At 47.1% G+C, this 27,917-nt stretch overlaps 1 pseudogene; it reads right to left on the minus strand.

Moving 5' to 3' along the window:
• Nucleotides 1–25: 25 nt before the first annotated feature.
• On the minus strand, nt 26–27,917 carry LOC137141404 (guanine nucleotide-binding protein G(I)/G(S)/G(O) subunit gamma-5 pseudogene; annotated as a pseudogene).

A 27,917-nucleotide genomic window follows, 5' to 3' on the forward strand; every position in this document is an offset into this window, starting at 1 on the left:
GAGACCAACTTTACTACTGGGTCAACAAGAGCTGTTCTGAGCAGGCTAAGACAACACAGATGTCCAAATACCTGCCGTCGCTCTCTGCTAGCATTCCTGCCCTTGCGAGCACAGACAGGTTGGCACCAACAGCAGGAGCATCTCCGAAAAGCCTGAAGGAGGCCTGGGCCTGCATTGTGTCTGCCAAACTCAGAGCAAGTCCGAGGTCAAGAGCCCTCGCGCCTTCCGGCCCTTAAACGAAAGCGGTCCAGAAAGCTGTGAGGAATGACCCAGGGCTAAACAGCCCAGCAGAGCATAAAGCCACAACTGTTAGCAGGGCGCACAGAGCAGCTGCCAGCTGAAAGGAAACTTGCAGGGCCATCCCCTCCTCTCATTTACACTGGTATAAATCCAGAGCTGTTCTAGGCCCAGGACAGCGTGTGGCTATGTAGAAGAGTGGGGGATGGAATCTGTGCTGTGCAGCGTTCAGACCCGACGGGGGTCTGATGCTCCCTGAGGAAGGCTGCTTATTCTTAGCCTAGGACCCTCCCCTAAAACGTGCGGTTCAATTCCTGCCTCTCCCACCCGAGTCCAGTGTTCGGGGCAGGTCACTTAGTCTCTCTGTGGCCCAGCTCCCAGGGGTACTATGGGGATAATGGCACTTCCCTGCCCCCCAGGACAGTCGGAAGGATAAATATATTAAAGACTGTAAGGCGGTCAGATGCTGTGCTGGCTTTTTGTTATTTTTTTTGTAAGTCAAAACATTTTTATTTTTTGCTGGGTACGTAAAACCGATTCCCTCCTGAAGTAGAAGCTATTGCATGGAGCACAGAGTTTATTTGGAGAGGTAGATGATAGAAGGTTTGACAACAGTAGCAATTCACACAGTTAACTTGGCACATTGTTGAGGCTAAGCTTTTGTACAGACTTCAAACCACGCCACTCCTGGAGTCACATTCTGTGCCTCCACGCAGAGCAGCTGTGAAAAGGTGGTAGAAGATCCCTGAAAGATACCAAGGCAGTTCACCACATTACAAAACTGAGCCGACTTTCCGGGGGCTGAATGGATTTGTACTTGAAGACACTCCTGGAAGTAGGGGATCATGTTGTGCATTCTGCAGACAGAACCGCTTCAAGTCTGCTGCCGCTTGAGAAACCTTCCCGCGGCTCACGCTGGCCTCCAAGCGCAGCTGCTGCACCACCTTCTTCAGGGCCGCCACGCCGGAGGAGCCCGACATGACGCGACGGGGAGCGGCTCGACTCGGGCTGCGGTGGTAAGGGGAAATACAGACACTTGCTGATTTATGCCTTTATATCTCTGTAAAGAGAAGGTAAAATGCAACAAAGTCAAAAATCTCCACTGGTAGCATGGGTGCTTTCTGGGGTGATAAAGCAGGGGCCTCCCGAACTAGCAATGAGTGTCTATCCCTTGAGCTCAAGAGCTTTGTAATCTGGGGCTGCACCAGACTTCTTGGAATTTTCCAGAGCAGCAAACCAGAACTCAGCCCATTGAGATCCTTCTCACTGCTGTACCTGCTGCTCTAATCTGCACCGGACGCTACAACAGCGAGAGGCCCCGTTGCCTCTTTTTCTGGGGGAGGAGGGCTGGGAAGGGCTGACAACGCTGTAGGGGCCTCTAGCAGCAGTTACCAGATGAGCGGGGAACCCTTTGCAGCAGACGCAGAGGGTCAGCGTGTCATCTGCTGAGATTGGTGGAGGATGCAGAGAGCCGGGGGACATCCGTGCTCCCTTTGCGAAGGGTGGCAGAAGGCTGGTGATCCAGTCTCAGAACCGCTGTCATAGATCAGTTGTTGGGAGCTCTTTCTGTGCAGCTCCCCCTTCTGCTGTGTGTTGAGAAGCGGGGGGGGCTATTCCAGCGAATAACTCACCCAGGCAGCATGGTCATAACTGAGCCTCCAAATTTACCCTAACTGTAAGTTCAAAAAAAGTGAGTGCATAAGATGTCACACACAACCTAGAACAACAAATGCTGATGGGGAAACGGTGCAAGAGAAACAAACACTCAATCAGCCCAAACCAAAAGGCCTCCTGCTACAGCTCAAGAACTGTGTGAAGATCACGCCTGGCACAGGAGAGATGTGAACCAAATTTAGTGTGCCAGGAACGAGGCCTGACTGGCAGACAAAATAAAGAGGGGCTGGGCTAGTCCGCCTGTCACTGCCTTTTGGGGTCCTCCTAGGAAGAGACTTCGGGAGAAAAATTGGCTACTGACATGAGATTCACCATCACGGCTGCCACCCCCATTTCCTGGGACCCTAGTCCTTCCTCATCGGATGCTGAGGGAGATCCTGACCGGACCAGGGCAGATAAAGACCCAGATGAGATCACCACCTCCCCAGCTGAATCCCAAATACCACTTGGGATGAAACAGGATCAGATTTTAACAAATAGCAGCAAGAACTCCTCCAGCTCATCTCAACTAGCTTCTTTCCCCCCCAAAGGGGACAGTTATTTCCATCTTTCATACCATCTCAGAATCTGTCAAACACTTTTTCCTTCTAAAAACGGTCTCCAACTAAAGGGAAAGGAAACAAGGGGCGTTGCTAAAATGAAAGCCTTATTTAAGGCTTGACATTTTAAATTCCTTTCCTTCTTATCTTTAATAAAAGGTTAAACGGATTTTCAGTGAGGTTCTGCCAGGGTACTAAGCAGGCTGTTTCTGAATAGCAAACCCTGAAGCTTGTTTAATATTGGTTAAGACTGGACAGTGAGTTAGTTACGTTAGCACCCTTAGCCCACGTATTCCAGCTAAATGAATACAACAGAAGGGCTGTCATGGAATAAACACAGCAGGGGCATTGCAGGGCCACAAAGGATCTGACAGTACTGGCACTGATTTAGGACCAGGGGTGACGTGGGGGGGGGCCATGCGTGGTCACATGTCCCCCCAGATTTCTGCCAGGGTTTGCTGGCCCCACTCCATCACATGGCATGGCTGGGCTCCCTCCCTGCAGGGCAGCTCCTGGAGCCAGGAAGGTGTGAGCTGCACCCCCCAGGGAGAGGCAGGAGCAACAGCTGGGAGGCTGCAGGGAGGGGCTGTGGCTTTCCAGGAGGGGAGACTGAGGGTAAAGGGGGCCTTGTCTGGGGGGGGGGGCAAACCTTTAAATTGTCCCCCCACACACACACAGATATGGGTCATCTCTGACCAGGCCACCTCTGTCCACTGTCCCCTATGGCTTTTCTAAAGGGAGACTATCTGCGGCTCCTTCAGGAAATTGGTCTCACGTAGCCTGCTGGGGAACGGCTGGGGCTCCTTTCTGGGGCATGAGGAAAGGATAAGTGACAGTCCAACCCCCCCCTGCCCCTTATGTGATAGCGCTGCCCTGCTAGAGCATATCTGGAGCAGGTACAAAACCCTCCCCTCCTTCCTGTGGCGGCCCTGCAATGATCCGTCTCCCGCGAGCAGCAGGCTCTTTCCACTTCACTTACCGCCCCTCTCACAAACGAGAGACATCCTCCGTCTTGGTTACCTGTAAAGGAAGGGGAAATCGAAGGAACTCTGGGTATTTAGCTCGATTAACTGGACCACAGGCCCTCTCCCCCCCGTGGAGAAGCAGGCTTTTAAAAACCGATGCTGCTGCATGATGGCTAGTGTCCCGCCCTCCTGCTCAGCGCGTGCAGGGTTTGCCGAGATGTTCCTGACGCCCGGCTCCCCTCGACTTGAACTGAGCTGGTGGTTGCTCATCACTTCTGGAAATCAGGCCCCACACCCCCCTGGGGGCTTCTGCACTTCATGAAGGGGTCTTTGGCAGGTCACTAAGGGGCCCCAGCCCATAGCCTGCCTGTCCTCTCACTGGACCAGCTTGACCTATATCCACTTTAACTCTCCTACCAGCCCTCTGCCCCCTTTCCAAGCTCAGCCTGATCCTGAGCACGTGACGTGAAGGGGAGTTTTGCCCACAGGCCCTGTCCCTGCGCCCTGTGACATCAACGGGGGTCTTTCCAGAGGTGACAACAGGGATGGGACCAGGGGCACAGAGAGGAAGTCCAGTTACCCATTTCTTCATGAGGTGAGGGAAGGTCCTGTGGTTAAGGCACTGCACCAGGACTCAAGAGATCTCAGCTCATTTCTCTGCTCAGCTGCAGATGTCTTGGGTGACCTTGAGCAAGTCTCTCCCTCTGTCCATGCCTCCGTTCCCCAGATGCACAATGAGGGTCATCTTTCCTTTCTGTCTCATCTGCTTTGACTGCAAGCTCTTTTGGCAGGGGCTGTGTTGCACAGCGTGCATGTACAGCACCTAGCACAGAAGAGTCTTCAGCTCTACCGTAACAAACAGCTACATGCCAGCTGACCAAGGGGGGGATGTGCCTGCTCCCCACACCCCACAGGGCTCTCTGGTCTCCCCTGGGCTTTCATGGAGTGATGGGCACAGGGTGAGAGACTGGTGACTGCAGCTTCTCTCTAGCCCGTGGAAACACAAGGCTGACTCCAACATGCATGGTGCAAAGCAGCGCTCAGGGCTTTCTGGAAAAGGTGTTCTTGCAGCTATCGCCTAATGATGGGAGCTTCCCGGAGAGCCAGCCCGTCATTTCTGGACACAGTCAGTTTTCCTTTCTCAAAGAAAAAAAATATAGACTGCAGTAGAGTTTGACTAATTGGTATGATTTATCTCTTCTAATCCACGGGGAAAGTGAAAGGAGCCCGAACTCCCAGGCCTGTGAAAGATGGATTCTTTCCTCGTGCCAAGCAGGGTCCCTCCACCGACACACGCTAAGTCAACGTGGAAGCATTCCTGTTCCAAGACACTGGATCTGTTCTACAGGCCCACATTCCAGATACAAAGAGCTCAGCCTCAGAGTCCATGGCAATCAGGAGGGAGAACAACAGAAGTGGGACGAATGGCAAGCGGCATGAACATTCCCCAGGGGGGAGCGCTTAATTGCAGATTAGGCCAGACCTCCATTAATGAGCATGCATGCACCCCGGTTTGGCACAGGGGACTGGCTCTATGCCTGCAACCATAGTCATCCCCCTTCTCTGCTCAGAGCTCAAGCCATGCTGACTTCCACAGCTCGCAGGTGGGGTGAGCTGCCCCTGGGGGGTCCACCCAGAAGTTAAAATGAGGGGAGCTCGGTTCATTCCCTTCTCACTGGCTTGGGTGAGTAGGGCTCACTCACAGCTGCTGCACTGCCTGAGCTGGCGTGTTGACAGCTCCCCCTCCTCTTTCAATTGGCTTTATCCTCCGGGTTCATTAATTCGACTTCCATAGCAGTGAGCCGAAGCCAGAGGCCAGGAAGAGACTGGGGTTGCTTGCCTTGTCCATCACAGGCTTCCGATGTGACCCTTGGGCCTCTTACTTCGTCTGTGTCTCAGTTCCCCATCTGCACAATGGTGTAACAACACGGCCTCGCATCATCGGGTAAACACATTGAAGTCTGTGATATGCTCACATATGCTGATGCCGACCATACAAGTACTTAAGACAGACAGGAAGGGGCAGGGTTAGGCCTAAAGGTCTTTGACTATTACCTACCACGTCTCACAGGGATTTTATTATGTGGGGAGGAGGTTTCTGAACCCCTGCAGTCATGACACCTTCAACTGCTCAGCATGCTAGGCGTACACTATGGAGGTGTCTACACTGCACATTAAGACCATGCTTTTGACTCCGGTTGGAGCCAAAGTGCCCCCTCCTCCCAGGGTCCCCACATGGCAGGGCGGGGAAGGAGTACACTTTACCAGGGCCCAGAGGGGCCTGGCCCAAGCTGCAACCCCCATTACCATAAGGAAAATGTTTTTCATGGCTTATGAGATTGTATGTATGGGCTGTGTGGGCAGTGGGGCCCGTGTTACAGGTCTGTACTGGGCCTGAAAAAGTTATGCTTGGGCCCTGCCTCCCCCCACAGAAATCAGTTTGACTCAGGTCAGCAGGAACCCGAGTCCTAGGACCCAGTGAGGGGAGTGGGTCAGAGACGGAGTCCCGTTGTGACTCAGGTCCACGGCCTGTCACTGTGCGCAGGTGGACACAGCTCAAACCGCAGGTCTAAGTCAGATGGGTTGCAGGGTGGACACATTAGCCCGGCTGTGAGACCCGGGTCCAGCAACTGTAAACCCAGGTTTACAATGCAGCGTGGCGCTCACGTGCGGCTTGGAAACACTGCGTTTGCAAGCTCAGGTCCCACAGAGCCAGGGTTAGCATGCAGTGTAGACAGGCCCTAAGGCACCCATCCAGGGAGGAGCTGAACAGCACCTGCTGGGTGTTGGCTGGTTATCTGGTGACAGTTAAGCATCACAAGCACCTCGCAAGGGATTGCTCGAGTGCTGGTCTAATTTCCTACACAAAATGCATGTTTTTGTTTTGGTCAAACTTTCCCATCTTTTCTGATGAAAATGTTCAGTTTTTCAAGAAATGATTCACCGCCTCCCCCCCCCCATCAAACACCCTCTACCCCCTCCCCCCCACACACCTCCACCCCCACCCTCACCTCCCCCACACACGGGGGGAATTTAAATTTTAAAACAATATTTTTTTAACAATCCCTTGAAAAACAATTGCCACTCATCATTGCTCTGGTCAGGCCCCAAATTACCTTGAGTTCATTTGCATACAAGCTTGGAGGTGCGGGGGAACATGGCCAAGAATTGCACAGAATGAAATTAAACTCGAACACTTAAAGTTCACGTGCAGTAAACTCTGCTGAGCACTGGCCACTTTTACTGGAAAGAGTAAAACAACCCTATTGCAGAGATGGTGAGAGGAGAAGCAGCTGGGAAGAGCCTGAGAGCATAACTCTATGGGCAGGCTAGGTCTGAGGTGACCTGGTTGAAGCAGACAGATCCCTGCGGGGACCGGCTATCAGAGCTTATATAAGATTTCTTGAGCAAGTGTCACATCAGGACCTGGGGAGCATGAACTCCAGGTCAGGAAAGGGCAGTCCCTGCAGGAATTTTAAGCCAAATATCTTTATGGCAGAAGAAGTCACTTTATGAAACAGAAGGCTGGGGGGGGGGAGGGAAAGAGCAACTAATGCAAATTGCTTCAACATAAAGGAAGCAGGCAAGTGTTTGGGGAGAAAGATGATGTGCAAGGTACTTTTGCAGACCGAAGACTGGAAGATCTGAGAGGCAGATGAGCATCCTGGCATTCCTGCTGCCTGGATCATTCTTATGTTCCTATCGGCAGCTAGAAAAGATGTTATTTCCCAGCTGGTCCACCTCACCCTGGGGCCAATGCAGAACTGATCTCATTTGTACCATTGCTACTTGTATCATGGTAGCACCCAGCAGATCCTACTGAGATTGGAGTCTCCTCCTTGTAGGTGCTAACCACATGCACAAGGAGACACATTCATTTCAATGGCATTTCCTGGATTTTTTTAATAAAAAAGAGAGAAAAAATTGACCAAAAAACAAGTGAAAATGACCAAAAATGGTTTTGAAACCCAATTTTTTTCCTAAAAATGTTTTCTGAAAATCTTTTTTTTTTTTTTTTTTTTAAATTCTTCAAAATTTGTACTTACAAAAATTGTGGAAGTTTCTATGAAAACTAAAGAAACATTCTTAACATTCTCCATGGCCAATGTGGCATTTTTCATCCAGCTCTAATAATCTCACTAGAGTAAACAGCCCCAAGGAAAGAAGCCTTTTCTTAGCATTGGTGCTGAGCACAGCTAATCTTAACTTGAGAGAGTGCATGATTGCCCTAAAACAGCAGAATATTTCTCTTCACAAGGGAATAGAAAAAGAAGAAATGATTGTTTGACATTGAAAATCTTTGCTTATTAGAACAAGCTACTTTCCTACCTCTGTCCCCCATCCTATCCTGATGCTGCCTCCTTGCTTTTCAGGTCTCTTCTTAGAGCACCAAACCATTGGCCGCTCCTTTGATGGCTAGGAGGAAAGAGCTTGGAAATTTATGCACAACATTAAGTGAGATGCCTTGGTCTCCAACTAGGTTAAATTGCTTTCTATATTTAAATTGCCTGCTAGCTGGTTAGATGTGAGCGGCACAGCTGTGAAATGGATAGTTCCATCCAGTAAACATAAGAATGTAAATCCTAATGGATTAATCTGTTATAATTAGACAATTTGCCATGACTTTGACATACAAGCCGCAAAACTGTTTGGTAGGGGCAGCAGGACTGTAGTCTGAGAAGCAGCACGATGGTAGCTCGGGGAGCAGAGATGCGTGGTGCGGGCTTTGAATGTCAAAATGCTATGGAAAAGCAGCAGCCTCCCTTGGAGTTAGGAACTCACGCACACAAACAAAATTTGCAGATTAAAGATAAGAAAGAAGTAAACTGCTGGTAACAATGAACTTGTTTTGTTGTTTTAGTTGGAGATTTCCACTTGATAGCTTCCCTGAAACACTTTGTTGGACTCTCATTAGCTTCCATTCAATTCTTTTTATCTAAAGGGCATTTCCCTTGTTAACTGCAGCACCTTGGAATGATTAGAACCTCCAAATAAAACTTTGTATGCTTGCCTTTTGTATTGCCCTTGCTCTGCCCCCTTTCCTTTCTTTTTCTTCAGACCATTCGGATCAGTTCAGCAACTCCTTATCTCCAAAGCGATCCAGAAAAAATGACGCAAATATCTGGGACACGTGGAGAATGAAGCCAGCATATCTTCCATAGCAGGTGTATCATTGGGCACCATGCAGAAGGGGCTGACCGAAAGAATCCCTTCACTGAATACTGTTTGGCGAGAGAAAACATATGGGACTTAAAACATGAGAACAGGCAGACTGGGTCAGACCAATGGTCCATCTAGCCCAGTGCCCTGTCTTCCGACAGTAGCCATTGCCAGGTGCTTCAGAGGGCATGAACAGAAGAGGTAATCATCAAGTGATCCATCCTCTGTCACCCATTCCCAGCTCCTGGCAAACAGAGGCTAGGGACACTTCAGAGCATGGTTTTGCATAGAGGACATGCACAGAGCAGCCCAGGACAGATAAGGTTGGTGGGGGTGGGGGTCACTGCATGCTCTGTCAAGAATTATATGGTGCCCAGTGCTGATCTCCCTTTGAAACAGAGCAGTTTGCAGGCGAGGCCCACTTGACTACACCTTGTGGCCCTTTGCCTATAGCCCAGTGGTCTTACAACCCTGACTCATCTCCAAAATGCATTTCCCCTGGATCTTTCCACTGGCTGCGCTACCTTTACATGGGCAGGATCCCAAAAGGCCTCAGAACACAAGGGGGCTTATCGCCACCCTACCCCAGGCATGGAAGCACAGAGAACTGAGCCCCCATGTCTTCCTAGCACAGCTGTGTTTGCTACCATAATGCACATAATAAGCCACTCTCCCCTCACAGTAATGGCCCATTGCTAAACCTGCTGCTAAATTGGAAAATCTAGTTGAATAAACCAATGCCAAAGCCTTGCTCTTTTGACAGCATGAGCCCGTGCACTGTGTCCCCTGCCCACGCTCCCTGGAGCAGTACCCCTGCCTGACAAAATGGACATCAGCCGTGCTACCTTGCCTCTCGGCTTAGAGCAGGGACCCTGTACAGTCTGCACGTGTTCGGTTATTGACCCCATTGTGTACATCTAACTACCTAACAACTGCAATCCAATTACATTCCCCTTCGAAGCTGGCTGCAGCTCCGTCTCCAGGGAATTACGCACTACTCTGGGGTGAGGGTGTGTGAATGCTGCTATTAGAAAGCTGTGGCTGAGCGCAAGCTGTGCCAAGACCCTTGCTTTCTTTCTTTAATTCATTGCAAACCTCTCTGTTTATTGAGTTGACTCACATATTTGAACACTGACTCATGAAAGGCCTTCTCCCAGAGGCTGTATATCTGACAAATAATTCCCCTTGCACTGCAGTACGTATGAAATTCCGGGCCAGCAAATCCCCCCCTATTAAAGTTACCTACAAAGCTAGAGGAAGATATAAAATATTCTATTGCTAGTTCATGTGTGTGCATGCACACGCACACACAGTATGTCACCACATGTGCACACAGAGTATATCGCCTCACCAGATGCACCCCATTGGATCTCCAAAGGCAGATGGCCGGGGGGGGGGGGGGGGGGGGGGTGGTGGTGTTATGCATGCGTGCACATAGAACCAGAGTCAGACCTGGTATAAGCAGCTGCAATTCCATTATACCCAATAGGGATGTATTGCACTTAGGTCTGAAAAATCTAGATTTTTCGGGCTTGATCCAAATTCAGTTGAACTGAGTGGAAAGACACCCATTGAATTCACTCATCACAGCATCTGAGCACCAATGGTCTCACACGGCACTCAGTCTCTCTCACGTACACACCTTCCGATATATGTGCAGTCACACACATTCCCCCCCCCCCCCGGATCCTAGACACCATGGTGATGGGTGCTCTATAAACACCCTTGATAGACCGCCTGGAATACCTTTGCTCACCCACAGACTCTGACTGCAGAAGTGTCAAATTATTGCAAGAAAGGTTGTGCTGATGGTATTTCTAACCCAGCCAGAGTAGAAGAACCTCTTCGAGAGATCTATAGCTAAGGATGTTTGAGAAAGATTCTGGGAAGTCCAAAACCCCTGAGGTTTTCCCCATCACCTGTTAGCTCCTACCATCCCCATTCAGGCTGGCATTTTCAGCAGTGACTAAGTGAACTGGGCCTCGACAACACCCCAAAACGGCACCAATTTCATTAAACCCAGTTTAGAGACTACTTTAGTGGAATGGGTGCAACCTCTTAATATAGACACTGCACTTTAACTTGTTATAGCACTTTAGCTTGTGCCTGGAAATGCACAAGCTAAATCAAGACAAAGCCCTCCGAAACTGATTTATATCTGTCTGCACAAGAGGTTGCATCCATTTCAGTAAACCGCTGTAGTTAAATCAGTGCAAAATGTATGCACGGATGCCTAAGGTCTGGTCTAACTTCTATCAAATTTCAGTGGGAGTTAGGCACCTAACGCCCATCAGCGCCTTTGAAATCCTGGCCTCAAACCTAGCACTCTCTGTACCAGCCCTGTCCTCCCCTGGAGGGAGACCTAGGTGAAGAAAAGGCAGCTCTCATCATATTTGCTGGGGTTTCAGGTCCTTAAAAAGTGAAGAGCCTCTGCTCAAAGTAGGAAGAAGAGTCTAACAAGCAAGGCTCTTAATGAATTGTGAGAAGAAGATGCATTCACACACCTCTCAGAATTCAAAGTGGTTTTATGATTCTGAAGGGCTCTCCAAGAGCCTGTCAATGTGAGACACACAACAACTTGGGTCTTAGACTAGGATCTCACAAATCCCCTTCCCAATGTGTGGTTTGGGCAGGACGATGAAAACAGAGTTCTGAGCGGATGGGAAGGAGGAGAGTTCTCTCTCTGCTGGCAGCACGAGGGAATCAAAGCCAAAGGCATTTCATAAAGGCAGAAATCACAGGTTTTGTGTGAGCCCTAGGGCAGGAATGGCCAGTGAGGAAGAGTAAATGGTAGGCAAAACTGGGACTCAGAAGAGCTGTGTTCAGTACCAAGCCCTGTGTTATACTCAGTGTGTAACCTTACAAGAAAGTGTCTGACTTCTCATCTACGGCTAAATCTCAGCTTTCTAAATATTGCCATAATACATAAAGTTGCTTGATGGACAGTGATGCCATAAGGGCAGATTCTGCATATATAAAATTCCCCCCATATGGATTTAATGATGTACCGTAATACACATATGGAAAGCTTTAATGCATGTGTGATATACATATACACACATACCATCCTATACCGAAAACCAACTGAGCGCAGTACATATCTTCATGCCTCCAGCTTCCACCCTGGACACATTACACGATCCATTGTCTACAGCCAAGGGCTATGATACAACCAGATTTGCCACCTGGAGAAGCGAAGAAACTAATTGACAGAGCCAGACGGGTACCCAGAAGTCACCTACTACAGGACAGACCCAACAAAGAAAACAACAGAACACCACCGGCCATCACCTACAGCCCCCAGCTAAAATCTCTCCAACACATCAGTAAGGATCTACAATGTATCCTAGCAGATGACCGATCCCTCACTCGCTCAAGCTGTGGGAGGCAGACCTATCCTGGCTTACAGACAGCTCCCCACCCTGAAGCAAATACTCACCAGCAACCGTACACCATGCAACAAGAACACTAACCCAGAAACCTATCCCTGCAACAAACCCCATTGCCAGCTCTGCCCGCACATCGACTCTAGTGACACTATTGCAGGTCCTAACCACATCAGCCACATCATCAGGAGCTCATTCACCTGCACATCTACTAATGTAATATATGCCATCATGTGCCAGCAATGCCCCTCTGCCGTGTACATTGGCCAGACCGGACTGTCACTACGCAAATGAATAAATGGACACAAATCAGACATAAAAAATGGTAACATCCATAAACCAGTCGGAGAGCACTTCAATCTGCCGGGACACTCTATAACTGACTTGAAAGTTGCCATACTGCTACAAAAAAAACTTCAAAAACAGATTTCAGCGAGAAACTGCAGAGCTGGAACTCATCTGCAAACTTGACACAATCAGACTGGGTCTGAACAGGGACTTGGAATGGGTCTGTCATTACAAGAAGTAATTGTCACTGTTCACACATTCTCACCTCCTAATCAATGGTTGTGAATAGGCCTCATCTACTCTAACTGAATGGACTTTGCCTGCAGAAACTGGTTAGTCTTCAAAGTGCTACAGGACTCTCCTTGTTTTTGATACACACACGTAGGCCGCTATAGCGCTTAAAAGGGTTCTCTGGAGCCAAAGGGCACTCCTGTGTTTCTTCACAAGATACACTTCTTTGAAATACACAGGTAGAATGTACTCTACCCATCTGGATGCCTACACGTCCCTCATCACAGTGGTATCTGTTAAGAAAATTTAGGGCTAGATCCCTGCATGGGACTAGTGTAGAGCCCTGCAGCGGGACTGGGATCCTGTAGGTCCCGCAGAATCTGCTGCCATAATTGCAGGAGTGGGACGGGATTAAAGATAGTCCTGCGCAGGGCTCTATTTAGGACTACCAAATTATATCAGACCATCCATTCCAGGTGGGCACAGAAATCCAGTCCAGGTTCTCCTCCTCTAGGGAGTTGTGCCCAGAAGGACAAAGAAATCCAGTTCTAGTTCCCCCTTTCCATGGAGGGGCTGCACTCAGAGACCATGTCAGTGAGCACCAGAGTGCAATTCTGATCCTTTACCACCCTTATTTTCCCTTGCAGCAAGCAGACCTCCATGCCAACGCTAATTCAGGACATCACCACCGCTAGAGTCACTAGGAAAAATTGGGCTGTCTGACACTGCATTTTGCCTTTTCCTATCAATCCAAGCTCATTTCATAGCCTTTTCCCTGAGGATTGTCTCTCTCCCAAATTTGAAAGGGACAGAAAGGAGCCCTGAATTAGCCATCAGAAATACCTCCCCCCAGACACTCATGGCCCTGACCATTTGCAGTTGTACACCATTTTACTTCTCCTCCCACCACCCCTTGATGTAATTCATTGTTAATTTACTGCGGTAATTATATTAGGAAGCTAACGCAGGACACGGGAGTCCTGTGAATGCTGCTAACTGTTCTGGAATGAAGCCAGCCAAGGCATTAATTGAGAGACATGCAGAAGCTTCTACAGACTCAAAGGAGAAAGAAGGGCCTTCTGAGGCAATGCTGCAGTTGAGGAAAGTTTCTGCAATTACCTACACAACCTGAACTGGGCCAGCTACAGCTCAGAACTCATTAGCTGCTTCCCTAATTGGACGCAGAGATTTAGGGGTACCGTTAGGATTCACTGAGTAAATCCTGGATTTTAGGGTTAGTTAAGATTAAACAAATGGTCACAAAAGTGCAGGGTTGCCCTCTCATGATTTTTGGAGTTTCTTTTAATTTCCCAGCTCCTGCAGCCATGTCATTACAGGACAAGCTCAGGTCTCTTTGAAACAAAGTATATTTCTCATGGAGCTACTAAAAAAAAATTGACAACAGTCTTCTATTGCTGTAGGCAGTTTGGTCAAAATTGAAATGTTTCAGGGGAATGTTGATTTCCATGATGTTTTCAAGGGGAAAAAAACTGAAAAATCATTTCACTTTTCTTGCTTCATTTTGATAATGTCAAAACATTTTGTTTCAATAAGAATGAAGTTTTATTTTGACTTTGTTTCAATGTCTGTCATTTTGACTTTATATTAATATTTATTATATTAATTAATATATTCCATTAGTTATTAAAATATATTATATTATATTCATTTCATATATAAATGTACACTTTTAATACATAGATATGATGGAAAGATTGTCTAGAGAAGTGGGACGAGCAAAGATCTGGAGCTCCAAGACAGACAAACATTAGCCATAGCCTGGAAGGAAAGGCAAAGAATCATTGGCACCTCTGACCCCATCTAAATGGGAAAAGGAATCAATACGTAAAATGAAGTGAAATATATATATTAAAATATAAACTGCAATAGGATATCAAAGTCAAAATGAAATTAATCAAAATGCTAGTCAAAACATTTTGACTTTTAGTATATAGAAAATGAAGTGCTTTGATGTTATCTACATTATCACAAAGCATTTTGATTGGTTCCTGAATCAAAACTTTTGGAAGTTTTGTTTTGCAGAACAATTTGAAAAATTCAGCTTATTCCAATTCAGAACAACAAGGCAAGATTTCCTGGGAAACAAAAAATTCCAATTTCTAACCAGCTCTGGATTCTAGCCATCATAGTTGCATTGAAAAGCTGGAAGAGTGACCTACCCCTTAACTTAAAAACTATCAGGCACATTGAAATATATATATGTGTAAGTTTCATGATCTGGGGGGCCATGCCTCATGGTTTTGAACCTTTGGCATTGGGCTTACTAAAGGTGTCATGAGTATTTCCCAAAAGGGCACATTGGAATGGCCGTTTGGCTTGGGCATTCAGATAGAATGGCTCCTATTCTAGGCTTTGAATACTTGGTTGGAGAAGGTTATCTAGGACTTGTACCACAGTAGTGTCAGCTGAGATGAGGGCCCTATTGTGCTAGGGGATCAAAGAGCCTAATACAGGGTGTGTCTACACTACAAGCAGGAGGTGTAAAGGCAGCAAATGTAGATATCTCTGTTAGCTCTAATCTACCTAGCTTGGGCACGGAGAGCAGTCTACATTAGCAAGGACTTCAGCAGCATGGACTAGCTGGAGCACAAGACTTATGAGGAGAGGCTGAAGGGAACTCGGCTTGTTTAGTCTGCAGAAGAGAAGAGTGAGGGGGGATTTGATAGCAGCCTTTAACTACCTGAAAGGGGGTTCCAGGGAGGATGGAGCTAGACTGTTCTCAGTGGTACTAGATGACAGAACAAGGAGCAATGGTCTCAAGTTGCAGTGGGGGAGATTGATGCAATGGGGGAGATCTAGGTTGGATATTAGGACAAACTTTTTCCCGAGGAGGGTGGTGAAGCTCTGGAACGGGTTATCTAGGGAAGTGGTGAAATCTCCATCCTTAGAGGTTTTCAAGGCCTGGCTTGACAAAGCCCTGGCTGGGATGATGTAGTTGGGGTTGGTCCTGCGTTGAGCAGGGGGTTGGACTAGATGGCCTCCTGAGGTCCCTTCCTACCCTGATCTTCTATGATTAAAGCCAGCTCAAGGAGGTCTGTGCCCCCTGCCATCACACCCCAATGACATTGCGCACACATCCCCAGAAAGACAGGCCCTGCTCTGCTGATCTGAGACTCTAAATACACAAAGGGTAGAAAGGGAAATGAACAGGAGGGGAAGCAGCTGCACCAAGGTCACACTGGCTCCAGTTGTTTGGATTCCAAGTCATGTACACCATCCACTGGGCCACCCTTGTGCACCTGTCCAAGTGAGGGAGCTCACAAAACTGTGTGGAGGTGGGAAAGGTGAGGCTAAGTCCTTTGCTAGCTTCCTGCACACGTGGCATATTCACGGGCAGAGCTGTTGGGGGAAGAATGGGGGAGGCTCACCCAAACTTGTGCTACCATCCCAGTAAAAAAAAAAAAACTCATTCAAATTGCCCTTCAAAAGCTAACAGCAGACCTGCACACTCAGCTCTCCCCAAATCCTTTAAATCCCTGGGCCTCCAGAATCCTTAGGGCCTGTGCTAGTTCTCAGAGCTCCATTCATAATACTCAAGGAAAGCAAAGAAATCGATTTCCCCTTCCCCCAAGACCTCATCAGACAAATGATGGCTTCACCCAGGCATTATCCCATGGGATTACCTAGAATAAACTCCAGTTAACCAGGCATTAAAGAGACTCCCTCCCCTCATAAAGTGCCTGCAACGTGCCATCATGCTTAAATCCGCAGGCACTGCTCTGGGCTATAAGCTGCTGCTCGTCCCTTTCACGAGCAGTGTGCTGCATAATGGCCCTGTTCCCATTGGGGCCCTGGCTAAATCCACCCAGTTCCCCTCAATTAGATTCAGAAGTGGCTATTCTAGCTATGCGTGCCCTGCTCCAACAGCTCATGCCTTCCTTGGAATACAGCAGGCTTATGGGTGCAAAGCAATTAGGGGACAGGAAGAGGGGGGCTCTCCCTTAACAAGGCAAGGAGATTGAGCCTCTTGTTATTTCTTTCCTCCACTCACAGAGTTTATTTTCCCATTCAACGGCTCCTGCTTCATGCATCTCGCAGACGGGCATGAGGAACAGCCTTTCTCCAGGTGAAGTCTTGGCAGGGTTACTTTGCCCCCAGGGCCTGAAAAATTATCAAGCACAAACAGCCGAGTCTTGTCTCTTCTCTAACGACCTTAGAGAGGATGCTGTTGGACACAGACACCATATGCTTCCACCTAGTGTTCTGGCTTTCAGCCTGTCTCAGGCAGCCCGTGCTGCCCAGGGGCTAATTCTCCCTTCTGGCCAAGCTCCATGCCGCTATGGGAAACATGGCAGGCGGAAGCACCATCTTTGTGCCTTCCCTCATCCTTGAGCTGGCTGGGGGCGAGGGAGTCTCACCGCCTCCTGACTAAGTTAGAGCATCCTCGCCGTGTCTAGCGGACACTCAACTGGCCACAGAGCTTAAGGCCCTGTTCCAGCAGCCAAAAGATAGCCAGAGCAGAAAGGAGCTTCTCCCCAGCCATGCTCTCTGCATTGGGAACTGAGAGGGACACCACGAGCTGTACGCCTGAAAGGAGCAACCTCCATGCTGAGGGTATTCCTTAGTGACTGATCCACCAACACCAAGGAGCCATAGGCTCATTCTCCATTAGAGACGCTCTGTGCTAAGCTGCACTTCACAATGCTGCGCCCCCTCCCGTGGGAATGCCCAGATGCTCCAAACCACACAGCCAACCAAGTCCCGCGGGCAACACAAACACCACAAAGCCCTGGGAGCCCAAAGGATCCAATTTTGCTCCCACACAATGTGCTGCAGCCAACCACCGCGGGGGCGCTGGCGTCACTATGCAGCGCCTTTACACCTTTCACTGCCTCTGGTGGGAGTCTGACCACGTGCCAGGAAGGCGTGGCCTGTCCAATCTCTCTATGGGGTGTCACACTGACTAGGAAGGCAAACCTAAACAAGGTGATTGGGAACGTAGCAGCTGCAACATAGCTGGCTCTTGGGGGAAATGCAAGTTGGCCAGTGCCAAGCAGGGCCAGCTACCAGATGCAGGAGGATCCTGGAGAAGTTATTAGTTAATATCGGAGCTAGCCATGGCTGGCGACTGGCATGCGAGAGAGCCTAGCAAAGAGGGAAGGGGCTTATGACGTATATCAGTTGTCCAGATGCACTGGGATGTGAAGCATTGCTCGCACCAACCCCAGGAGATGGACCTGCTCTTCCACCTTCTAACTAATAGGTATCAGGGAAGCACCGCAGGTCACCAGGCTTCATTGGCGAGAGGCTGGCCTGGTAGTTAAGGTACTTGGCTGGAACTCAGGAGAGCTGAGTCCTGTTCCCAGCTCTGCCACAGCCTCCCTGTAACACCTTGGGAAAGTCATGTAATCTCTCCCTTGCCAAGTTCCCCCTCTGTAAAATGGGGATAACACTTTCCTTCTCTCACCCTTTGAATGGTCTATTTAGATGATAAAACTCCTTGGGGCAGGGACTGCCTTTAATTTTGGGTCTTTACAGCACCTAGCACAATGAGACCAGGAGGCTGGCGGAGATCTCTAGGCGCTACTGTAACAAATAACAGCATGAGTAAAAGTGACAGAACTTGTCCCTATGTAAGTTCTACTTATTCTGTTTAGGTTCTTATGCCATATCCATCATCTTGGTGTCTGTGCTGAGCTGTTTACAAGTAACCATGAGTCTTGCTTTTTCTTTAAATCTCTTCAAGACTTGCAATCTCTCCCTTCCTATCCCGCTGCTCCTCCTTCTGCCCACAGATGGCAGAGGCTGAGAGACAATTATCAGAAGAGAAGCTGTTTGGCGCATTAAGCTATTTTACGAAGTCCTGTTTGTTCACTGCACACGTTAGATGCTTTCAGTTACATCGTTCTCCTGAGATTGTGTCTATTTCCTTCCTCATTTGGAGAGGCAGCTGTTGAGCTCACATACAACCGGCATGGAGATGGCTAACGAGCATCTCGGCCTGTCCTGTGAAGCCCTTTTGCAAACACCTACCTGAAGAAATAAGAGCTTTTTTTTTATTTTCCTTTTAACAAAAGAAACAATCCATGTCTTCCATTTGGTCTCCTGAACCCTTCTGCTGCGGTTGCTGGACTTATACAGGGAACATAAAATAAGCTGCAAGCGTATGAGCCCAAGGATGGTTTTGTAATTAAGGCGCTAGACTGGAGCACCGGAGAGCTGTGTTCAGCTCTCAGATCTGCCTCAAGTTCCTGAGTGTGGGCAAGCCAAGAGGGGTCATGTTTTTTGAAAGAGTTCAGCTGTAAGGCTGGTGGAAACATCTCCATCAAAACTTTTTTGATGGTTTGCTTTCTGACAAAATGAACAGTTCCAGGCGAAACACCTGTTTGCCTGGAAAGTTTTTAATTTTTAACTGGAAAAAAAATCAAAAACAGCACAAAAATGTGCAGTGTTTGTTTTCAGCCAACAATATTAGTTTATTGTGGGAGGGAAGGGAGTGACTAAAAAGCTAGGAATTGCCTATGAAAACTAAGTTTTCTGTGGGGAATAAATCCCATTTCCTAACCAGCTCTGCTCAGCTCTCAGTGTACTGAATGACTGGACATCAGACTCTGAAGGGCTGAGCATTCCTGGGAAGCCATATAGCACGTCACAGAATCAAGTCCTCTATAATTCCGTGCCTCAATTCCTTGTGTATAAAATGGGGGAAATAGTTTGTTCTTTTCCCCCCTTTGCGCCTCTTAGTCTCTTCTCATATAGACTACAAGTTTTCCAGGGCAAGGACTGGCTCTTACTGCTGCACCTGGCATAATAGGTCTCTGATCTTGGCTGAGGTCTCTAGCTGTCACTGCAAGACGAGCAGTAACAATGGTGTTTATTCCTGTCCCCCCTACCCCCCCGCCCTTTAAAAGGCCTGGGCCCAATTAGGCTCGGCTCTTCCTAGTCACTTCATAAGAATGGCCATGCTGGGTCAGACCAATGGTCCATCTAGCCCAGTATCCTGTCTCCTGGCAGTAGCCAGTGCAGGTTGTTTCAGAGGGAATGAACAGAACAGGCAATCAAGTGATCCATCCCATCGCCCATTCCCAGCCTCTGGCAAACAGAGGCGAGGGACACTTCAGAGCATGGCTTTGCATCTCTGCCCATCCTGGCTAATAGTCATTGATGGGCCTAGCCTGCATGAACTTATCTAGTTCTTTTTTGAACCCTGTTATAGTCTTCGCTTTCACAATGTCCTCTGGGAAAGAGCTCCACAGATTGACAATGCGTTATGTGACAAAATGCTTCCTTTTGTTTTAAACTTGCTGCCTACTAATTACATTGGGTGACCGCTGCATCTTATGTTATTAGAAAGAGTAAATAACACTTCCTCATTTATTTTCTCCAGATGAGTCATGATTTTATAGAGGTTTATCATGTCCCCCCTTAGTCGTCTCTTTTCCAAGCTGAAAAATCCCAGTCTTATTAATCGCTCCTCGTATGGAAGCTGTTACATGCCTCTAATTATTTTTGTTGCCTTTTTCTGTACCTTTTCCAATTCCAATGCATCTTTTTTTAGATGAAGATGGAGCACCCAGAGCTGCATGAAGTATTTAAGATGTGGGCGTACCAAGGATTTATATAGAGGCAATATGATTTTTTTGTCTTATTTATCCCTTTCCTAATGACGCTCAATGCCTTGTTAGCTTTTTTTGACTGCAGCTACACATTGAGTGGATGTTTTCAGAGAACTATCCACAATGACTCCAAGCTCTCTTTCTTGAGTGGTAACAGCGAATTTAGACCCTATCATTTTAAATGTATGGAAAACATAATCCCAACTAATGTGCATTATTTGGCATTTATCAACATTGAATTTCATTTGCCATTTGGTTGCCCAGTCACCCAGTTTTGTGAGATTCCTTTGTAATGCTTCACAGTTTGATTTGGACTCAACTATCTTGAGTAGTTTTAGGTCTACAAATTTTGCCACCTCACTGTTTACCCCTTTTTTCATATCACTTATGAATATGTTGAACAGTACTGATCCCAGTACAGACCCCTGGGAGACACCACCATTTACCTCTCTCCTTTCTGAGAACTGACCTACCTTTTATTTTATTCCTACCTTTTATTTCCTAACTTTTAACCAGTCACTGATCCAGGAGAGGACCTTCCCTCTTATCCCATGACAGCTTACTTTGCTCAAAAGCCTTTGCTGAGATACCTTGATAAAGGTTCTGAAAATCTAAGTACACGATAGCCATTGAATCACCCTTGTCCACATGCTTGTTGACTCCCACAAAGAATTCTAGTAGTTTGGTGAGGCATGATTTCCCCTTTACAAAAACCATGTTGACTCATCCCCAGCACATCATGTTCCAGCTGTGCGTCTGATAATTCTGTTCTTTACTATCATTTCGACCAGTTTGCCCGGTACTGAAGTTAGGCTTACAGGACTGTAATTGCCGGGATTGCCTCTGGAGCCTTTTATAAAAATTGGTGTCACATTAACTATTCTCCAGTCATCTGGTATAGAAGCAGATTTAAATAATAGGTTACATGCGACAGTTTGTAGCTCTGCAGTTTCACGTTTCAGTTCCTTCAGAACTCTTGGGTGACTATCATCTGGTCTTGATGACTTATTACTGTTTAATTTATCAGTTTGTTCCATGACCTCCTCTAATGACACCTCAGTCTGGGACAGTTCCTCAGATTTGTCACTTAAAAAAAGAACGGCTCACATCCTCAGCTATAAGGACTGATGCAAGAATTTATTTAGTTTCTCCGCAATTGCCTTACCTTCCTTGAGTGCTCCATTAACATCTTGATCATCCAGTGGCCCCACTAATTCTTTAGCAAGCTTCCTGCTTCTGATGTACTTTAAAATGTTGCTCTTATTTTTTATTCTTTGGCTAATTGTTCTTCAAATTCTTTTTTGGCCTTCCTAATTCAATTTTTACACTTCACTTGCCAGAGTTTATGCTCCTTTCTATTTTCTTCACTAGGATTTAACTTCTATTTTTTAAAAGGATGCCTTTTTGCCTCCAACTGCTTCTTTTACTTTGTTTAACTACGTTGGCACTTTTGTGGTCCTCTTACTAATGAGTTCTAATTTGGGGATGCATTTAAATCGAGCCTTTATTATAATGTCTTTAAAAAAGTTCCATGCAGCTTGCCGCAATTTCACTTTTGGCACTGCACCTTTCTAATTTCTGTTTAACTTCCTCTTTTTTTGTAGTTCCTCTCTCTGAAATTAAATGCTACCATGGTGGACTGCTTTGGTGCCTCCCCCCAGACTCCCATAGGGATGTTAAATTTTATTATAATGGTCAATATTACCAAGCAGTTCAGCTACATTCACCTTTTGGATGAGACCCCACGCTTCACTTAGGACTAAATCAAGAATTGCCTCTTCTCTTGTGGGTTCCAAGACTAGCAGCCCTTTAAGATATCAAGACACTTTATCTCTGCATCCCATCCTCAGGTGACATGTACCCACTCAATATGGGGATAATTGAAATCCATAATTATTGAGGGTTTTTTTTTGTTTTTGGTTTTTGTTTTGTTTTGTTTTGTTAATTTTTATAGCCTTTCTAATCTCCCTGAGCATTTCACAGTCACTATCACCACCCTGGTCAGGTGGTCGGTACTTAGTATATCCCTACTACTATATTCTTATTCTTCAAGCATGGAATTATCCATTGAGATTCTAGGGCACAGTTTGGTTCATTTAAGATTTTAACTTCATTTGACATTACTCTTTCACATATAGTGCCACTTCAGCTCAGGCTGCCTGCCAGCAACCCCTCCGAAAACCCATGTTGGCCTTTAACCCTCTGAAATCCCCATGTCCAGCCCTGAGCTCTCTCCAGCATGCACCTGAATCCCATGCCAGCCCAGGAAGAAACTGTTTTGCATATGCTCATTATGCATCACCTGCAAAGTCCTTTGGAATTCCATCACTGCTGTACATAGCAGGATGACCTGGGCTAGCGCTGAGATCCGGGAGTTAGGATTCCTGGGTTCCACCCCAATTCTGTTATTGGGCTGATGCGCAGCTTTAGGCCAGTTACTTCCCCTTCTCCATGCCTCAATTTCTTCCCCTCTGTACATTAGTGGTATTTAGCTATCTTTGTTTGCAAAGCAGTTTGAGGCCTGTGGCTGGAAAAACCCGTCATGCACATGCAAGAGGCTATTGTGTCTTTAAAATTAAACACAGCATAATGGAAAACAGTTCCTGCGTAGAAGCAGCTTGGAATAGTTAATGAGACAAAAGTATCTGCTCACAGGAAAGCTCGAAGTGTTAAGAGAGCCCCAAGGTGATAACTTATTTAATAGAGAATTAAGAACAGGGGGAAGAGGACACTTGCCTCCACATGCTGGCTCTGGGGTGCTTATTAAAGTCTAAATGATAACATCAAGTTAATTAGAAAGGGGCAAAGGTGCGATTCTATCTATTTTAAGTACCTTTGCATGATGCAAAGGTCGTCAGCTGTCACCAGCAGCATTGCCCTTGCTGTTTGAGTCAGGCCAAGTCGAAGCACTCTCCGGGGCGGATTAAATAATCACCGATTACACAGAAAAAATCAAACGGAAGGCGCTGCCTTCATTTGCAGGAAGGGGAATTAGTATTTCCCCATCTTTCCTGCAAAACAGCTGTGTCCAGGGCAGCCATCACAAACAGATAGAGGACCCATAGAAAAGAAGGGGTGTTGGCCATTGGCACTACAGTGATGGGTGTGATACAGCCACCAAAAGAGACTGTTCTGTTTTTCAGGCTTTTCATGGGCACTAAGGAAACCTGGCCTCAATTCCTGGGTGTGTCACAAACTCCCTGCAAGACCCCAGTCAAGTCACATGCATCAGATTTTGAAGAACTCAGGGTCCAAATTTCAGAGTTGCAGAACCCACATTTGGAGTCGTGTTTTCAAGAGGACCACCGTTCCCATTTAGGCACCTAAATAAGAGCCAGACTTTTAGAAACATTCAGCATCTACCAGCTCCTATTGTGACTGTGATGCCAGATTTTCCAGGCAAGGACTCTCTTCTAACATGCCTGTGCAGCATCCAGCCGCATGGGGCCCTGATCTCAGTTGTGGTCTATAGGTGCGACTGGAATACAAGTGCATAAAAAGCAGCATTGGGGTGGAAACACATACCGTGCTCATAAAGAAGATTGGAGGAGAAAGCTTCTGTGCTCTCTCATTTCCCTGCTTTTAAGAGCTGCATCCAAATGTGAATGGCAAAGGAAAGTTTCTGTTCTTCTAGTTGAGCTGAAGCTGAAATCAGCTGAAAAACGCCAGAGCATTTTCCCTTCCCTCTGAGGATTTCTCTGTTCTGCAGGGCCTGTCGCAAGCTGTGACAATTCAAACGAGAGAGACGTCAAGAAATTATGAGGGAGATTGTCAGTGTCTCGATGTGAAACGCATACTACAAAAGCTTCCATCACCAGAGGGAGAGACTTTAAAAGCTGCTTGAACATTAGTCCCAGATGTGGGAGTCTTATCATAGAATCAGAGAACCATCACCTAGTCTAACCCCCATCTAATCTTCCCCCAGCTCCCAAGGAGCCGAGACTTGGCCAGGGCCAGGTAGAAGGGAGAGCTGCTCCATCCAGCTTGAGTTCCTCATTCATTCAGGCCTCTCCTCAGAAAGGACTTGTCCAAAAAGTTTTATGGAAATATCAAGTCCTTTTAACCATCAGACAAGGTATTGTCAATGTAGCCGAGTGCCTGTGATTTACAGCAGATGGTTATTCACAATAATTTCCAACCTCCGTTTTCCTTCTTGCTACACATCACCTTGTGTCAACTGCCTGTACCTTCATGTGACAGTCACATTCTTCCTTGCGACATCACTTCCCTTCTTCTTGATATGCTGGCTGACATTAATGCCTTTCCTGTGACATCACTGGTCTTCCTGTGACATGGGAACAGACATCACGTCCCCTCACGTCACATGCTTTCTGTCTCATCAATCTAATGAAATCAATGCTGCTAATCAAAAGAAAATAATTGGTGATAAGATCCATGCTCTATAACACCTAGTAACCACGGCACCAAAGGAAGGGGCTGTGGCTGGACTTCCCAATCACCAAAACATACATCAGGAGTTCACTGAAAGAGTTTGGCACAAGACTCACTATCTGTGCTGGGGGGCTTCCTGGAGTTCCATGAATGGATAAAATACATGCATCAAAGCCACTAAAGTGTATTCTTTTAAAGGGACTGATAAGCGTACGTCCTTTGCCCAGAATCTGCTTTACTGCCTGCACTTGACCTGATGTCTTTGTCATTAAGACACAGCAGTGTTGAAGGCCCCATGGCAGCATCACAGCCGCATGGTAAAAATCACTTACCCTACCCCCATCCCTAAAGCAGCAGGGTACAAAGTATGGTGTTATGTTCCCCCGCACCACCCTTTTAGCAAGAGGGAAGCTGCAAAGTTTCACAAAGGGAGTTATTATGAGCAACTTGGCGTTAGACTCATTACACAAAAACAAGGGGTCATCCTATGAAGTTAAAAGGTGGCAGCTCCAAAACTGATCAGAAGAAATACTTTTTCCCCCACACAGTGCATTAAGACAGTGGAACTCACTGCCACTGGAAGTCACTGAAGCTAAGAGAGTCAAAGAGGGGTTGGACATTTCTATGGAAAAGCTTATTCAGAGTTATCAGGATTGAACAACAAAAATGTCAGCATTAAAACTCATGCTTCAGGGCTGAAGCCAACTTTTAACTACAAGAGATCACTATGAGACCTCTGTGTGTGTGTGGAGGGGGAGCAGATTATCCCACCTCTGCCTTATTTCTTGTATGAGGCCACTGTCAGAGACACGATACTGGACTAGATGGACCAGGGGTCCGATCCAATTTTCCTACGCTTCCCTAGCAGCTAGAATGGGTGCCTTCAAACCCTCTTTGTGACAGCAGAGGGGCATTCCTTTCCTTCCGTTTATTTCAGCCACATCAGGCAGTCAGTGCTTTGTTCCCCATGCTGACTCCCCACTTTGACAAAAAGCAGTTTACACCCAGTACAGTAACAAAGTGTTCATAAGCGTGTGATCAGTATACTTACAACTAGGGCAGACCTAGGGAAAACTGGGATCCCGGCATGATCAGGTAGGGTTTGACTAAGAACCCTCAAACTCGTAACCCTTTTTATACCCTTTAACAAATGAATCATGTCATTGCTAATTATTGACTTCAGCTGGAAACCAGTTTGAGACAATTCACCTTCCCTTTCCATCTTAATCCAGATGGAATTCACAGCCTCCTTCCTTCCCAAAACCTGTTCTCTTCCTTGTTACTGCCCAACAGGGTTCCATTGCCCGGGGTCACACTGGTTTTATTTTTAAGGTAACACTGGTATGCGGGTGGGAAGGCCCATGTCGGCTCCTTTTAAGGCAGATTCCTTTTGTCTTACATAAAGTGATCTGAAGTCACCCCGATTGGTCGGAGACCTTTTTAGAAACTTTATCTCATTAATTACATGGACCAGACATCCTCCCTAGGCCATTCCTTCTGTTCTTATCACTCATTATTTTCAAGACTTTCCTTCTTCTTGGCTAGTCAGGTTCTTTATTAAAACCACACAGTTGGCTTAAATTTGGAGTTAATTCTTTAATCTCATGTTTCTCCTACGCTGGGGCACATAGAAGGGCTTAGCAGTCAGTCAGTTAAGACTAAAACCCCAGTGACACTGGTTTCCTTGGCTTCTTGTCTTTCTTTCCGAACTATGAAGATTCCAGCTTCCCGCCGGGTGCTTTGAAAGGACAGGGGTCACATCGAATGTTATGAAAAAGGAGATGGCTACATGGATCTTTGAAGGGGCACGTCCTTTTTGTTTGGAAAGCTGCATAAAACCAAGGACGTTCATCTGGCAGGATGAAAGGGAAGGGGAAAGCCTCACCATGACTCAGTCAAGCCTCTCCTGGTGAGAGGAGCTTTCTTTCAACAGCGGGACCCTTGGTCCATAACTTCAACCCCAGTCTATTCCCTTTGCTTTCCTTCCACTCTACCTGCATGTCCTGTCTTTGATACGTGCTACACGAAAACCCCCAGCATGTTGTGGCTTTGAGGCACGAGCATGTTCCAGCCTGGCACTTCCCAACCCCCACCTGGAAGGGACTGCTCTGCTGCCATTTCTGCTGAAATAGTGCAGCTCCGAGAGTTGCTAAAGGGGGCAGTGGGAGTCAGTGTGCTGTGGAGATGGGAATGTGCTACGAATGGGAGATGCGATTGCTAGATCTCAGGGGATGCAGGCTGAGCCGAGCTCTAACTTGGGGAGAGCTGCGCAGCTCAGACAATTAGCACCCTGGCTTGATAGCTTTGTTCAGCAACCCGATTCTGTGCTCTCCGTTTAGAAAAAACTCGGTGGGTTTGCAGCCTCCGGAACTGCTTTGAAATGAGAAATACAGATGGGCAGGAATAATTCTCTCTGCAGCAAAGCCACCTCAGGAGCAAACAAACCAAAGCTCTTGCTTATGTGCGCAAGGATAAAATGGAGAAGGGCCGAGTACCACAGTGTCCATTGACCTCACTGAAAATCAAGGGTGTTCATTGCCTGTTGGGACTGGGGTCAAAGTTCCCAAAAACGCTGCCTCAGCCCAAATGATTGTAATCTCTTTGGGGCAGGAGCCATCCATTTGCTCTGGGGTGGCAAAGCACCTAGCACAGTGGAATTCTGGTCCATGACAGGGGTTTCTAGGCCCTATCACAATCCAGGATTGTATCTCTGAAACCTAGAATATCTGTTGGGTCAGCGTGAAGCAATGGAAGCAGCTACAAGCATGGTTGGGAGCATCTTTTGGTTTAATATAGGACTTAGTTCAAGCATCCCTGGAAGAACCAGATGGAACAGAAACCAGAGGTTCTGTGGTGGTTGGAACGGGACAGCTGATCAGAGGAAGCGGGGTCTGGAGAAGACCTGGTTTGTGCCTTTTGGGCTTCTTCATGTTGCATGGAGAAGGCCAGAAAAAGTGGGGGATGAGTTTGGGGTTTTGTCCCCTGACTGGCTTTTCTATTAGAAAATAAGACTATGAATGACCAAGTAAGATAGGGTTATGACATCAGAGAAGCTAGGCAAGTGAAATTCAATTAACAGAGAGAGTGATTTTTAAGTCCAACTCCTTTAAACCTCTTTGTTTCCTGGTGATTAGCTCTTTAACGCTAATGAGCAAGAGACTCTTAGGGGAAAGATAGTCTTGTTAAAGAATTAGTTAGGGGTCAAGACAGCTCTCAGTCCATATTGCCTATGTCACCAGCTAAATCCCTTGGCAAACACAGCATAGGAAAGTGTACTCGCCCCTGGCACGTGTCTTAGTGACTGGGCATTGGCATAGTAGTGGCTTTCCTCCAGCTGACCCCTTCTGCTGACAGCTGCCCCCACCCTGCAGAGCCCCATAGCAAATGACACCACTACACCCTAGTCACTTACCTGCCTTCTCTACCCCATGGCTGGCTTCCTCCTTGACCCTCTCTAGCCCCCCCACA

The sequence above is a fragment of the Emydura macquarii genome, unplaced genomic scaffold, assembly GCF_026122565.2.
Source record: "Emydura macquarii macquarii isolate MOO-44397 ecotype Brisbane River unplaced genomic scaffold, CSIRO-AGI_Emac_v2 contig_3059, whole genome shotgun sequence".
In the NCBI taxonomy this organism is placed as follows: Eukaryota; Metazoa; Chordata; order Testudines; family Chelidae; genus Emydura; species Emydura macquarii.